This window comes from Osmerus mordax, chromosome 25, assembly GCF_038355195.1.
Source record: "Osmerus mordax isolate fOsmMor3 chromosome 25, fOsmMor3.pri, whole genome shotgun sequence".
Lineage (NCBI taxonomy): Eukaryota > Metazoa > Chordata > Actinopteri > Osmeriformes > Osmeridae > Osmerus > Osmerus mordax.
Window position 1 is genome coordinate 3,417,745 of NC_090074.1, and position 14,449 is coordinate 3,432,193.

The following is a 14,449-nucleotide window of genomic DNA, read 5'->3' on the forward strand; positions in this document are numbered from 1 at the left end:
TCTCTCCACCTTCAAGAAAAGGCTCAAGACGCACTTGTTCCGGGAGTACAACGGTACTTAGGAATGGTTTGTTGGACCCAATGCTAGTTTCCTCAAGGATCACAATGACTTTTGCTTAGAGACTTGTTGCTCTTGTTGGTTAGTGTTAACTGATTTAAACTGTTGTACTCGCTGCAAAATATTTTATTTTATCTTATTTTTTACTGTTGCTTGCTTCTCTACAGGTACACTTGCACTTATTGTGATTCATGTTGTTTAATTGTAACTTGCTTGACTACATGCTCTTATGGTTCTTCCCTTTGGCACTTATTTTTGGTTGTTCTCAATATGTGCTTCATGTTTTGGCTACCCGCAATGTTTTTGGGGCTATCTTGTTGTTATTATCAGTGACCTATGCACTTTGTAAAGCTCTCTCTTGGAAGTCGCTTTGGATAAAAGTTTGGATAATTGTTTCATATGAAACATTTTTTATTTTTTCAAATTTGTGGACATAATTGTTTCATATGAAACATTTTTTATTTTTTTTATAGATCTACTGGTAGATGTTATACTGTTTTGCTCTGTGCTTTTTCCTTGTGACATTTTAATAGGTGGCCTAGAGTGGACAATGGAACTTTATATGAATCCAGAGCTCTAAACTCTGAAAAGGTAAGATCTTATCTGAACAAGTGCACTGTTCATGGAGAAGGGTTAGCAAAGTGAGCAATGTAAGCACTTATAAGGGCCAAAACACATATCTACAGCATATATCTATAACATTTAACAGTACAATAAACAATCCTCATCCTAAGTGTTAATAATAGGGTTTGTGTCTCTTGGCTGCGTAGTAGATAATGAGCCCCAGTGTGAGCAGCACTCCAGAGCCCACCAGAGAGAGGAAGCCCACCACGGGCCTCTTGGTGAGGACTTGGCAGCCCAGGCAGGGTGGGGGCTGGCTGGGGCACTGCTGGGCCGGGGCCCCCTCCTCTGGGAAGCCGTGGTGCTGGATGATGTTGCGGTAGTGGGACAGCGAGGCCTTGACGATGGGCTCGTCCTGGACGTTGCCGTACAGGCCGAAGCCTGGGTCTCGCTGGTCGTTGAGGGCGTAGGCGAAGTAGCCCTTCAGGTTTACGCCATCTAGAGTGTAGGCTGAGAGAGACAGACGTACAGTACAGTATGTCTGATTCAGTATACTGAAGCTCAGTGGCTCCTGTTGGCTGTGTATGATCGGACTTAGGAATAATTTATAATTAATGTAATCGAAAGCCTTCTCACCCTATCTCTAAGGGAGAGCCCGGACACCCTGCGGAGAAAACTCATTTCGTCCGCTTGCATCAGATTCTGAATACAATTTGTTAACAATGTGGGGTACATAAAAACAATTATGCTTTAAGTTTTTCTTGTGTAACATCTAATCTATAATTTTGTGGGTGATTAATCTTTTTTTCTCCAACATATCTATGCCTACCTTCTTGATTGCTCTTTAAATGGATATTGCTAGACATTAAAATATACAATATACATCTAATGTGCATGTTTTATATTTCCTTTAACTTTAGATACAGTCTCAACTGAGATATTAGAAATGTGTCACCATATATACCAAGCACTTGTCCTCTCCAAGTTGGACTACTGCAACTCGCTGCTCGCCGGTGTCCAAGCATGCGCAACCCGCCCTCTCCAGAGGATTCAGAACGCGCCGGCCTGCCTGGTCAACAATCTACCCAGACGCTCCCATGTTACCCCGCTCCTCATCTCCCTCCACTGGCTACCCATCACGGCCCGCATCAGATTCAAGACCCTGGCACTGACCTTCCGAGCAGTGAACGGGACTGTACCCGACTACATCAAGTCTCTCCTGCAGCCTTACACCCCCACCCGCCACCTATGGTCTTCTTCAGACAACCGCCTGGTGGTCCCACCGCTCAAGACCGCCCGGTCCCAACACAAGCTCTTCTCCTGCCTGGCCCCCCAGTGGTGGAATCAACTCCCCACCTCCATCAGAGACACTGACTGTCTCTCCACCTTCAAGAAAAGGCTCAAGACGCACTTGTTCCGGGAGTACAACGGTACTTAGGAATGGTTTGTTGGACCCAATGCTAGTTTCCTCAAGGATCACAATGACTTTTGCTTAGAGACTTGTTGCTCTTGTTGGTTAGTGTTAACTGATTTAAACTGTTGTACTCGCTGCAAAATATTTTATTTTATCTTATTTTTTACTGTTGCTTGCTTCTCTACAGGTACACTTGCACTTATTGTGATTCATGTTGTTTAATTGTAACTTGCTTGACTACATGCTCTTATGGTTCTTCCCTTTGGCACTTATTTTTGGTTGTTCTCAATATGTGCTTCATGTTTTGGCTACCCGCAATGTTTTTGGGGCTATCTTGTTGTTATTATCAGTGACCTATGCACTTTGTAAAGCTCTCTCTTGGAAGTCGCTTTGGATAAAAGTTTGGATAATTGTTTCATATGAAACATTTTTTATTTTTTCAAATTTGTGGACATAATTGTTTCATATGAAACATTTTTTATTTTTTTTATAGATCTACTGGTAGATGTTATACTGTTTTGCTCTGTGCTTTTTCCTTGTGACATTTTAATAGGTGGCCTAGAGTGGACAATGGAACTTTATATGAATCCAGAGCTCTAAACTCTGAAAAGGTAAGATCTTATCTGAACAAGTGCACTGTTCATGGAGAAGGGTTAGCAAAGTGAGCAATGTAAGCACTTATAAGGGCCAAAACACATATCTACAGCATATATCTATAACATTTAACAGTACAATAAACAATCCTCATCCTAAGTGTTAATAATAGGGTTTGTGTCTCTTGGCTGCGTAGTAGATAATGAGCCCCAGTGTGAGCAGCACTCCAGAGCCCACCAGAGAGAGGAAGCCCACCACGGGCCTCTTGGTGAGGACTTGGCAGCCCAGGCAGGGTGGGGGCTGGCTGGGGCACTGCTGGGCCGGGGCCCCCTCCTCTGGGAAGCCGTGGTGCTGGATGATGTTGCGGTAGTGGGACAGCGAGGCCTTGACGATGGGCTCGTCCTGGACGTTGCCGTACAGGCCGAAGCCTGGGTCTCGCTGGTCGTTGAGGGCGTAGGCGAAGTAGCCCTTCAGGTTTACGCCATCTAGAGTGTAGGCTGAGAGAGACAGACGTACAGTACAGTATGTCTGATTCAGTATACTGAAGCTCAGTGGCTCCTGTTGGCTGTGTATGATCGGACTTAGGAATAATTTATAATTAATGTAATCGAAAGCCTTTCTAGCCATAGAATGAATGTAAAGGGTATGGCATGCTCTGGACTAAATTCTACAGAAAGTAGAATGATTACATTCTATAATCTAATGAATAAAACATTTGGTATCTTATTTGAGTACTTCATTTGTTATCATACATCTTATTCATTTAGCAGAAGCTTTTATCCAAAGTGGCTTAAATTCGGCTACATAGGAAGCACGGCAGAAGACCAAGGATCAGAAATGCAAAGTTCTAACATCATTTGGGTGGACATTCAGGGAACGATCTGTATTTGTGATCTGTATTTTCTGACACAGCAGGCACTGTGAATAATACTACCCATTAATAACTACTGTACAATAATAACATCTCAGTTATAACAGTGCATAGTAAAGTCCTTGTAGCCAAATCTACATTGTACCATACGTGTAACATTAAAAAATAATTTTCTAAACTATCTAAAGATGATGTATTGGTCATGAGAGCTGTATCTGACATCCCTTTACTTGATAGCAAGTGCAAATAAAAAGCATAATAAATGCACGAATACATGTAATATTTTTAAGACTATAAACATCATTTAAAGAATGAGACTCACACTTCAATATGATAATATTTTGACGAAAAATAAGTTAGTACTTTTTTGCAGATGTATTTATTCAATAAAACATACAAACTGTCTATATAATAAGGCCAGCAACATTAGGTGTTGTAAACAATGAATAATTGCCACTAAATTTAGGTAAGGTGTTGATTAGGGTAAATTTCAATTCATGTATTTCATGTCTAAATGTAAATGTTAAATGTAAATGTCATAGAGAAAGTACTCCTACAGCTTTCCTCAGTGTGTACTTAAGCACAGTCATGCTCTAACATCATGCCACTAAACAATGCAACATATGGAGCCAAACAATGTATTGTGACATTACTTTCAAAATCCTAACATGGAATGTCACGCTATGTACACCTGGGTACAGACGTGGGCTCCTTGTCATTCAAGATCGCATACACAAAGTCTCATCAGATGAAACAAATTTAATTACCTGACATGCATTCTACACCAGACCTTTAAACAAAATACAATGGAACAACATCACATTTGTCCAGTAAATCATTTCATGAATGTTTTAAAGCATGTTACAGTATAACCCTGACCCATGTTAAAATGACACGTGCAGTTTAATAGGTACAAGTGACAAGTGAAGAGCTTGTTGTCCAATCAGGGCTAGGGGTTAATATACCATATTGTCATACTTATAACTGTGATAAGGAATGAGATAAAGTTGTGTTCCAGTTCATCATCAAACTCCAGGTAGATATCCCATTCTCCTTTCCCCTCATAGATGTGAAAAGACCTGTCTGGTGCGAACAATAGAGTCCTACATGAATCCAGATGTTTAAAATCAGAAAGGAGGGTCATATGTGAACAAGTGCACCTGTTGCATATGTCATCATGACATGTAGCTAATGGCTGTACCCAGGTGTACATAGCGTGACTGATCGTCCCTTGAGGGACATTCCATGTTAGGATTTCTAAAGTAATTTCCTGGTGTCTTGGCACCATACATTGCTTGGCTGGATTTGTTGCATTGTTTAGTGGCATGACATTAGAACATTGTCATACACCTGTCGACACCAGTACATTACTTTCAAAATCCTAACACGGAATTTTCCTCTTCCTCATGGGCCTCATGAGTCACATTATGTACACTTGGGTACAGCTGTGGTCTTCTTGTCATTTAAGATGACATACAGAAAGTCTCATCAGATGAACCAAATTTGATAACCTGACATACATTCTACACCAGATATTTAAACAAATTACAATGACACAACATCACAATTGTCATAAGTTAGTCATTTCATAAAGGTTTTAAAGTATATTACAGTATTACCGTAACCCATGTTAAAATGACACATGCAGTTTAATAGGTAACAGGTGACTAGTTTCAACATGTTACATTCACAGAGGAGAAAATCTCCACACGTGGTTATGCATCTCACACAGAAGGATGGAGGCTGTTTTCAATAAACTTTCAACAAGTGACAAGTGAAGAGCTTGCTGTCAGGGTTAGGGGTTAATAAAACCAAGAGTTTTTATTGCAATGATTGATTAAATCAATGTGTGTCCTGACTGAACCATAACTCTTCTCTTCAGATACACAAACAGCTTTAGCACCTGTTACAGCTAGTACATGCTTAGTGTAGTTAGTACTTAGTTTTACAGTATGTAACAACATGAAAAGTGGAGCTTAATAATATTATTGGGTGGGTATAGCTCAGTGGTGGAGCATTAGACTGCAGATCAAGAGGTTGCACGTTTGAATCTTCCCCTGTTTGTTACTTTGGATGAAAAATATCTGCTAAACACATTTATATTATTGTCCTATTTCAACATGACAAATTGAAAGTAAGAAAAAACTGTAAAACCTTCGACAGTATTACCACCAATTACAGCAACAAGTGGTCAATTAAATATTTAAATACTAATGTACTTTCTGTTCTGGATCCAAATTCATAGTACATTATAGTGATACCATCTTGACGATGGGCTCGTCCTGGACGTGGCCGTACAGGCCGAAGCCTGGGTCTCGCTGGTCGTTGAGGGCGTAGGCAAAGTAGCCCTTCAGGTTCACGCCATCTAGAGTGTAGGCTGAGAGAGACAGGAGGAGGGAACAGACAGGAAGAGAAGTGACTGGATAGGTACGAACTCTGTGCTGTTGAAGTTTAGAGAAATACTGCCATCTAGTGGACTTTGAACATACAGGGAATATAAAGTGTATGCGTGGTTGTGTGTCTGCATTGGTGTGATTAGTCAGTTGACGATTACAGGAGTCAGTGAGCTTTATGTCTGTCTAATCATTAATGTAGAAAAACTATCAAGAGTGACCAGAATAGCAGAGGGGTAGAGCAGGTTTATGAAACAGGTGGGTTAAGATGGGGATCAAACCACAAACCCATTGCATGGAAACTCACAAATATACCGCAAGGCCAAGGAGAAGTTACTCTCAAATCACGGGTGTTATAATGTAACTGTTTTCAGTCCCAGACAGGAATATCAATACACAAGCATAATAACACTCAGTTCCAGTCTGTGTTCAGAGTGTGCAGCAGCTCTTAGAGCTCCACCTTTCAGGGCTTCGTTGATGTAGTTGTAGAGGTAGTAGACTCTCAGACTGTCCTTGAAACGCGCCGGGTCTTCTAGGACGCCGTTGGCCATCACGTAGATGGGCACGCCACTGTAGTGCTCCTGCACCTGGACTCAGGAAGGGGGAGGAGTTATCTACACGTTCCTTCATCCGTCTGTCTGTCTGTACATCAGTCAATCAATGCAATCTCTCAATTCATTCACTTGTATGTTTCTTTCCCTTTCTTTTATCATTATCTTCATTTTGTCTTTCTTTATCTCCGTCTTTCTCTCTCTTTCTTTCTCCCTCTCTCTCTCTCTCTCCCTCCCCCCCCCCCTCTCTCCCTCTCCCTCTCTCTCTGTCGCTCTCAGTGGTTTTACTGACAGTGGTGGACCGCCTCCACAAGTACTCCCAGCAGCACATGTCGACGTGCTGCCTCATTCTCTGCTGTAACTCCACCTCCAACGTCATCGGGCCAATCAGGAGCCGTTGTCTGGCCATACGGGTTCCCCTGCCCAGCACAGAGGAGATGAGGAGGGAGTCCTCTTTCTCTGTTTCTCTGTTTCTCTCCCCCTCTCTTTCTTTCTCCTCCCATCTGTCACCCATAGCTGGAATAGGGCGTCACTTCTGTACCTCACAAGACGGCAGGTTGCAGTGGCATTTTTATACTATGAGGGATATTTTACCAGGTTCTGGACAATATGTTAACTGAACTGAGAAATAGATTTTCTATCTTCAAAATTGTAAAATGATGAGGGGTATTCAAGCTGAATCCAAAAGTAAAACTTCATGTGAAAATGAAACTCTAGATCCATTTGATAGGATGTATGGTGCTGATATTGAAGACCTTGTACATGAGCTCTACCAAGTAAAGATCATTTTCGATAAAATATTACATAGAGAAACCAACCAGTATACTGGAGCTTCTTGTTTTTATTCAGCCATATAAGGATGTTTTTCCAGAGTCCTGTAGGTTATGTAAAATTGCAGTAGCAATTCCTGTCAGCACTGCTGCATGCGAGCACAGCTTCTCCTGCCTGAAGCTGATCAGGACACATCTCAGAACTACCGTGTCTGAAGACAGGTTAAGCGATCTTGGGGTTTTGAGCATAGATTGTAGAAGAGAAAATACCCTGGATCTAGATAAGCTTGTGGATACCTTTGCCAGAAATCCCAGGAACAGTAGAATTGTCACTCAATGACAGTGGGATTTTTTTTTTGCACAATTAGCATTGAATAAGATTCTCTCCTCTTGCTAGGCGGCCTATTTGCCTGCCACACGCTCCTATACAGCTCTCCTATACTGTCACACAGGGGCTGTCACGTGCCTTCCATTGAAAATGAATAGATTCACTTTAAGTGGATCCCAATTTACTTGAAGGAGAAACACCACAATCTGTAATGTGTAGTTGATTGTTGTTCTATACTTTGACACACAGAAAAAGATTTAAATCAAAAGTGTTGAGTGATTAACACAATGATTTACAATAAAAGCATTGTCTGCTGGTTTGTTTTATTACTTTTTAGTGGCTGAAGATGTATTAGATAATACCCAATTGCTCTGAAAGTACCAAGTCAATGAAAGGAATAGTTAAGACAAAATCAATGTATTTATTACACATATGTGAGGTGCAGGTGTCTGTAACTAACACGTTGAGTATCACAGAAGACTGCACAAAAATCAAGAGAGTATATGCTATCACAATATGGGAGGATACAAGGTGATTAGCATAGCCTTTGCAGGCACAGAAAAAAGAACAATGTGTGCTAGATAGCTTTTGTTTAGGTCTTTTGGTAGGGCTCCTAGAAATGTCCTTGTCGCACCTTCTATTTTCCTCATTCCCCCCCCAAAATCATATTTTGCTCAGGGCCCTTAAAGGCTCGGGCTGGCTGGTTAGTTTCACAGCATAATTTGCCATAGTAACTGAGTTTGAATTACATTAAACTGGCATCATGGAACCGAATCAACTGGAAATCGAGTTCAAGTTCAAGTCTTTTATTGTCAGATGCACAGAACAACACAGGGTCAGACTGGGCACTGAAATTCTTTGTACAAGACAATTCAAAGCAACCCGGCATAACCTGACATATAAGCCTATGATAAGCTAAGTTAAGAGTCTGACTAAATGAAATGAGGGTTAGGGTTAGGGTTATAAGGGTCATTTTATTTTTTGCCTGTGGACGTAGCAGAGTCCCAGACAATATCTCCGTCCTTCTGCACAATTAGATTCCCCTCATCGGTCAGTTTAACGCGACATGTTTTGCGAACGCAACTGGAGGTATCAGTACTCCAAATGCTTGAACACTTGCCGTACATGACCAGGTTACAGTCACCCTGCATGATCAGGCGCTTAGGACAGCTACCAGAGGTATCTGAGGCCCACACAGGCTTCCAGCCATATATGACAAAGTTACCATCAACCTGAGAGAGAAAGAGAGAAAGAGAGAGAGAGATACAGAGAAGAAAGGGAGAATAGAGAGAGATACAGAGAAGAGAGAGAGAGATGCAGAGAAGAGAGGGAGAATATAGAGAGAGAGTGAGAGATACAGAGAAGAAAGGGAGAATAGAGATACAGAGAAGAGAGAGAGAGATGCAGAGAAGAGAGGGAGAATATAGAGAGAGAGTGAGAGATACAGAGAAGAGAGGGGAAATAGAGAGAGAGAGAGAAAGAGAGAGAGAGAGTGGAGTAAAAAGATAGAGAAATGAGTGATGAGTCATGATTGAGTCATGAGCATTCATGAAGCATGCACATTTTTCACAATCTTCCTCTAATTAGGATCAATTCTATTCTAGTTGAATGAATTTCCTTCTTGGATACTGACCTGAAACACAGCCTTCCACTCTCCATTGTTGGAGAGGAGGTAGTCTCCTGGACACAGCTCACTGCACATGGACAAATAGTTTCTGCTCATGATGCTAGAAAAAGATACAGATCTGTCAATGTGGCATTGTATTTTGATTCTGTGTACATTTGTTGTTACATATATCTAATAATTACAGGAATATATCTGTGTGTGTAAGTGTGTGTGTGTGTGTGTGTGTGTGTGTGTTTGTGTATGTGTGTGTGTTTGTTCACTCTGATTGGTCCTGTGGTCTGCAGCGAGTTTTCTACAAATACCTCAACTTGAGAACCGGGCACATTTTGTTAGTTGGATTACAATCAAATTAATTTGTCTTACCTGCTGGTGGTTCACAATCTCTTTGTCTTGCTTTTGAGGGTTTTGAGGATCTGTCTCTTGATGAGATGTGGTTTAAACAGTTCTGTGTCCCTTTCTTTTATGTGTGTGCCTGTAACACGTGACCATATCACATTATTCACAAAATATTTAGATTGTGACACAAACTTGTAAAACAGGTTTTTTTGCCCTTGGCAGCAGAGCCAGTCCTAGCACATTTGGCAAGGTTTGTCTCTACCCCCCCCCCCCCCCTCCCCCCCTAACTGGGTTAGGGTTAGTGCGCCCACCCCCCGCATTGTGCCTATAACAATTATTTAAAGATTGAGACTCACACTTCAATATGATAATATTTTGCCCAAAAATAAGTCAGTTAGTACTTTTTTGCTGATGTATTTATTCAAAAAGACATACAAACTGTGCATATAATAAGTACAGCAACATTAGGTGCTGTAAACAATGAATAAGTACTTCTAAATGTAGATGAAATAAGAGAAATTTGGGATGGTTGGAAAAAATTGTTGAAGTTGGAACTTTCTCTGTTTGGCGATATAAAGGGCTACGTTGAAAAAAATACTTGAACATGCTGGAGCACCTGTGTATGTTTGTGCGGTAAAGGATAAAATAACACTTGCCCTTTATCACCTAACCTGGGCTTCGTATAACAATGAGTAGTTGATTAAGGTATCTATCCTGATCCTAATGTAGTGGATAAGACAAGACACGATAATCTATAATAAAAGTAATACATTTAATCGGCTTACTTGAAAAAAGTATATCAATATATTTGAGTTATAAACGAAGTATGTACCATATAATCCATAGCATTCTCCACCAGATCTTTAAAGGGAAATGTATTTAGTAAATGTTGATAGTCCAATACAGTATGAGCCTTACCCATTTTAAAATGACTAAACACAAGCAGTTTAGTAGGCCAATGGACAAAAGACATTTGAACATACACCACAGACAAATCAACTCAAATATTGTTTTACATGTAGGCCTAGTTGTACACCAGTGGCAGTTTTAGCTTATATGGCTCCCTGGACCTGTCTGTGAAACTATGTACACACTGAGGAAAGCTGCAGAAGTACTCTCTCTATTTACATTAAAACGGTCTTTATTCTAAATTATAGTAATGGTCACTCATTAATGTATGTAGTCTTTATTCATGACCTATTATTTAATAACAAGAAGGTGACTAGGGTGTGAGAACTGTTAAGTTCCATGGTTCTCATGATTAACACCATACTAACGATTGTTGAGAAGCCAGTTTGATTTCCCAATGAAATGTAATGTGGGCGTGTCCCTCACATTTACTGGACTGCCAAGTTCCGTGTCCTGTTCAGGATAGAGCGGATAAAGTAGAAGCAAAGGACAGGATACTATGGTACTGTAGTATATACAATCATGTGTGTGCACATGCCTAACCCTCTCCTGGAGGCATCAATCATCGTAGATAGGGGCTGGACTTCGCTGGAATCCAACAGTGGTTGACATAGAACCAGGGTCTGTCTAAACTTGATGATGATGTCACCGATTTCTTAGTTGTGTTAAAAAACGGTTCAGTTTTGGAGTTTCTTGTGTTTTCTAAGTCCATTAAACGTTCCCAATCTCTGTTCACTTCCTTGGAGTAGCTGGTGCTGTAGTATGACGTGTGTTAAATTGAAGATGATGAAATCGGTTATTTCTTTCCTCTTGATGAGTGGATTTATTTACTGAAATGACACAAACATAAATATGCTATATAAACTTAAGAAGAGTCCTTTCAAATTATAGTTCTTTTGTGTCTTTGTGTTGGCATGACGCGCCCCGTCGACACGTTGACCCGATGACACGGTCAATGACCGCGTTTTCCGCGTACACCTGCCACTCCCCAGGTCTGGGTGACTGCACCACCTTAAACAGGTGATACTGGAGTTTCCTATAGAGGGACACCCATGCAGTGGTGAATGCACACTAACACAAGGTAAATAGTAATAATATAAAGTGAACTTGTATCACTGTATTTAGAGCTCTTATAATAAAACAAAATAAGCAAGAGTAAATTAATGCCTCCTACAGGTGCATCGCTGTCTTCAACAGCAGCGACTGACCATAGTACATTTACATTTAGTCATTTAGCAGACGCTCTTATTCAGAGCAACTTACTTAGGGACATTCTCCCCGAGGCAAGTAGGTGAAGTGCCTTGCCCAAGGACACAATGTCATTTAGCACGCCCAAGAATCGAACCGGCAACCTTCTGATTAACAGCCCAACTCCCTAACCGCTCAGCCATCTGACCCCCACAGTTACAGGTGGGGGAAGATGTAGGGCTTATTAGTTGTAGGCTAACTGTCTTGCTTCCAACGTTTGATTTCACAACCCAGTCATTTGGAGCAGATAAACATCTAAAAACATGCAGGGCCACAGTAGACCCAGGGACCAGGACCAATGACCAGGATTGAGAGAGGCTGGTGTGGAGGCAGTATCAGAGAAGCTGATGCGCTTTTCCCTACTTACAACGTGGATAGCCAGTCACATGAGCGCCGAGTCTTCAGACCAGGGATGTTGTTACAGTTTTTTTTATTCGCTTTGGTACTATTCTCACAAGTATGTGGTAAAACCTCACAACTGTTAGTACAAAACTCAAAGCAGATCATCAAAAAGTCTGTTTTTTCAAACATGTAATCACATGTTCAATTGACAAAGTACAATGCACAAAATTACACAATCACTTTTTCACCACACCTAATCAGTGTGTCATCAAAGATATATCTTTCATATGAAGTCATTTTCTTTCACAATGCAATGCTCACAATACTTTTGATATGCTTCTCATCTAATTTGCGTAAATACATTTGACCAACACTTAATCCAACTGATCTTAATGGTTAATCACTGAACCGTTTGGTAAACCTATATATTTTCATTTCAGCAATAAACAGCATATTGATTTTGAGAACTACAGAAATAAAATGTGTTTTTGTACGAACATATAAATTAACCACACATGATGAATACTCGTTATTGCTACTTGATTTCAAATTGGGGTAACCACAATTGGTCATTAGATATACGTAAAAGTGCGGGCATAAACACTGGCAATTTCTTTCAACATAGCAGGATAGACAGCAAGGAATAGGAAGAGCTCGTGGACAAGGGTTCCGTCAGAGAGGTGGGCATGAGAGAGGTCAACAGAGAGGTCAGAGGGGTGGGCATGGGCACCAACAGAGAGGTCAGAGGGGTGGGCATGGGCACCAACAGAGAGGTCAGAGAGGTGGGCATGGGGCCTCTAAATGTTATGTTTTGTTCTCATTTAGTTACATATAATAGAAAGTATACCTATGTTACAATTATATCTGAAAAATAGTAAAAACTACGTAATTTACCCAAATGATTGTAGACGATGTCTTCGTTGATCCTTCACTTGATTACACATAGGATGGATATTTTGGAAATTATTATTTATTATGTAAATGTGAGTAATGTAAGTGTATTGCCTAATCTGAAACTGTGTAATCTGTCTTTTACATAGTACTGGAACATATTAATTTCAGCACTTATAAGGCCGATTTGAAACATGTATCTTGCATTGTTTGCTGTTGGATGAACTGATTGTTAAAAGTACTAAACTGAAAGAAGATCATACTGTTGTGTTTCAGTGATTAAACCAAATGTTCCCATTACATATTACAATAATCTTGTGTTTGAAACAATGATTATGTGGACTGGAAACATGTGCAACTGACAGAAAGCATTCCATCAGGTTTTGAAAGAATGACTAGCTGCGTTACAAGTGTGATCAGTTTGGATTTTTGTACTAAGAGTTTTGAAAATGTACACCTTACTTGTGAAAATAGTACCGAAGCGAATAAAAAAAACTGTAACGGTCAAGTACCGCTTATAGTGAACTTGTTATATTACCCAGTGTTCCCATTCCAGCTGGATACTGCGGCTTGTTTCGAAAAGTGGGTTTTGAAATGCTTAAAAATATCACTAGAAGGGAAAAACTTAGGTGGAAGTTGAATTCACATAGGTTAGGACCATATTTACACAGGATTGCCCAACTTCTTTGTTTTCATGCGACTGTTTCAACTATGTGAGGATACCACAGGCAACTATCCTCATGCCCTCTTGCAGGGTATGAGAATAATCGCAGGGAAATGAGAAGAGAAAATTGTTTCATTATACACTTCACTCTTATTATTTTAAAATGTAAATGAGCAACAACAATTGTAAACTTTTTAATCTATGTAATCTTCATAAATAATAAGTATGCATACTTATTATTAAAATATAAATTGCTCCTCACAGGATTCAAACACCCCCACACATATTTAACACTCCCATACAGCCATGTCCTGCTTCCATGGAATCAGAAAGTTCTTGTCTGTCTGTGTGTGTGTGTGTGTGTGTGTGTGTGTGTGTGTGTGTGTGTGTGTGTGTGTGTGTGTGTGTGTGTGTGTGTGTGTGTACATGCCTAACCCTCTCCTGGAGGCATCAATCATCGTAGATAGGGGCTGGACTTCTCTGGAATCAAACAGTGGTTGACATAGAGCCAGGGTCAGTCTAAACTTGATGACGATGTCGCTGCTGTTTTCTTCGTTACAGTCAAAGTAACATGAATCCCAGCATCTTCTCACCTTCTTTCAACTTAAACAGTGAAAGAGTTGCAGAACATTTACATTTATGCATTTAGCAGACACTTTTATCCAAAGAGACTTCCACTAGAGAGCTTTACAAAACTGCATAGGTCACTGATCATAACAACGAGATAGCCCCAACATTGCGAGCAACCAAAACATAAAGCATACATTGTGAAAAACCAAATAAGTGCCAAAGGAAAGAACCATAAGAGCATGCAGTTAAACAAGTCACAATTAAACACCATGAAACTCATAAAGTGCAAGATGGGGTTGACAGAAATGTGTCAAACGTACATA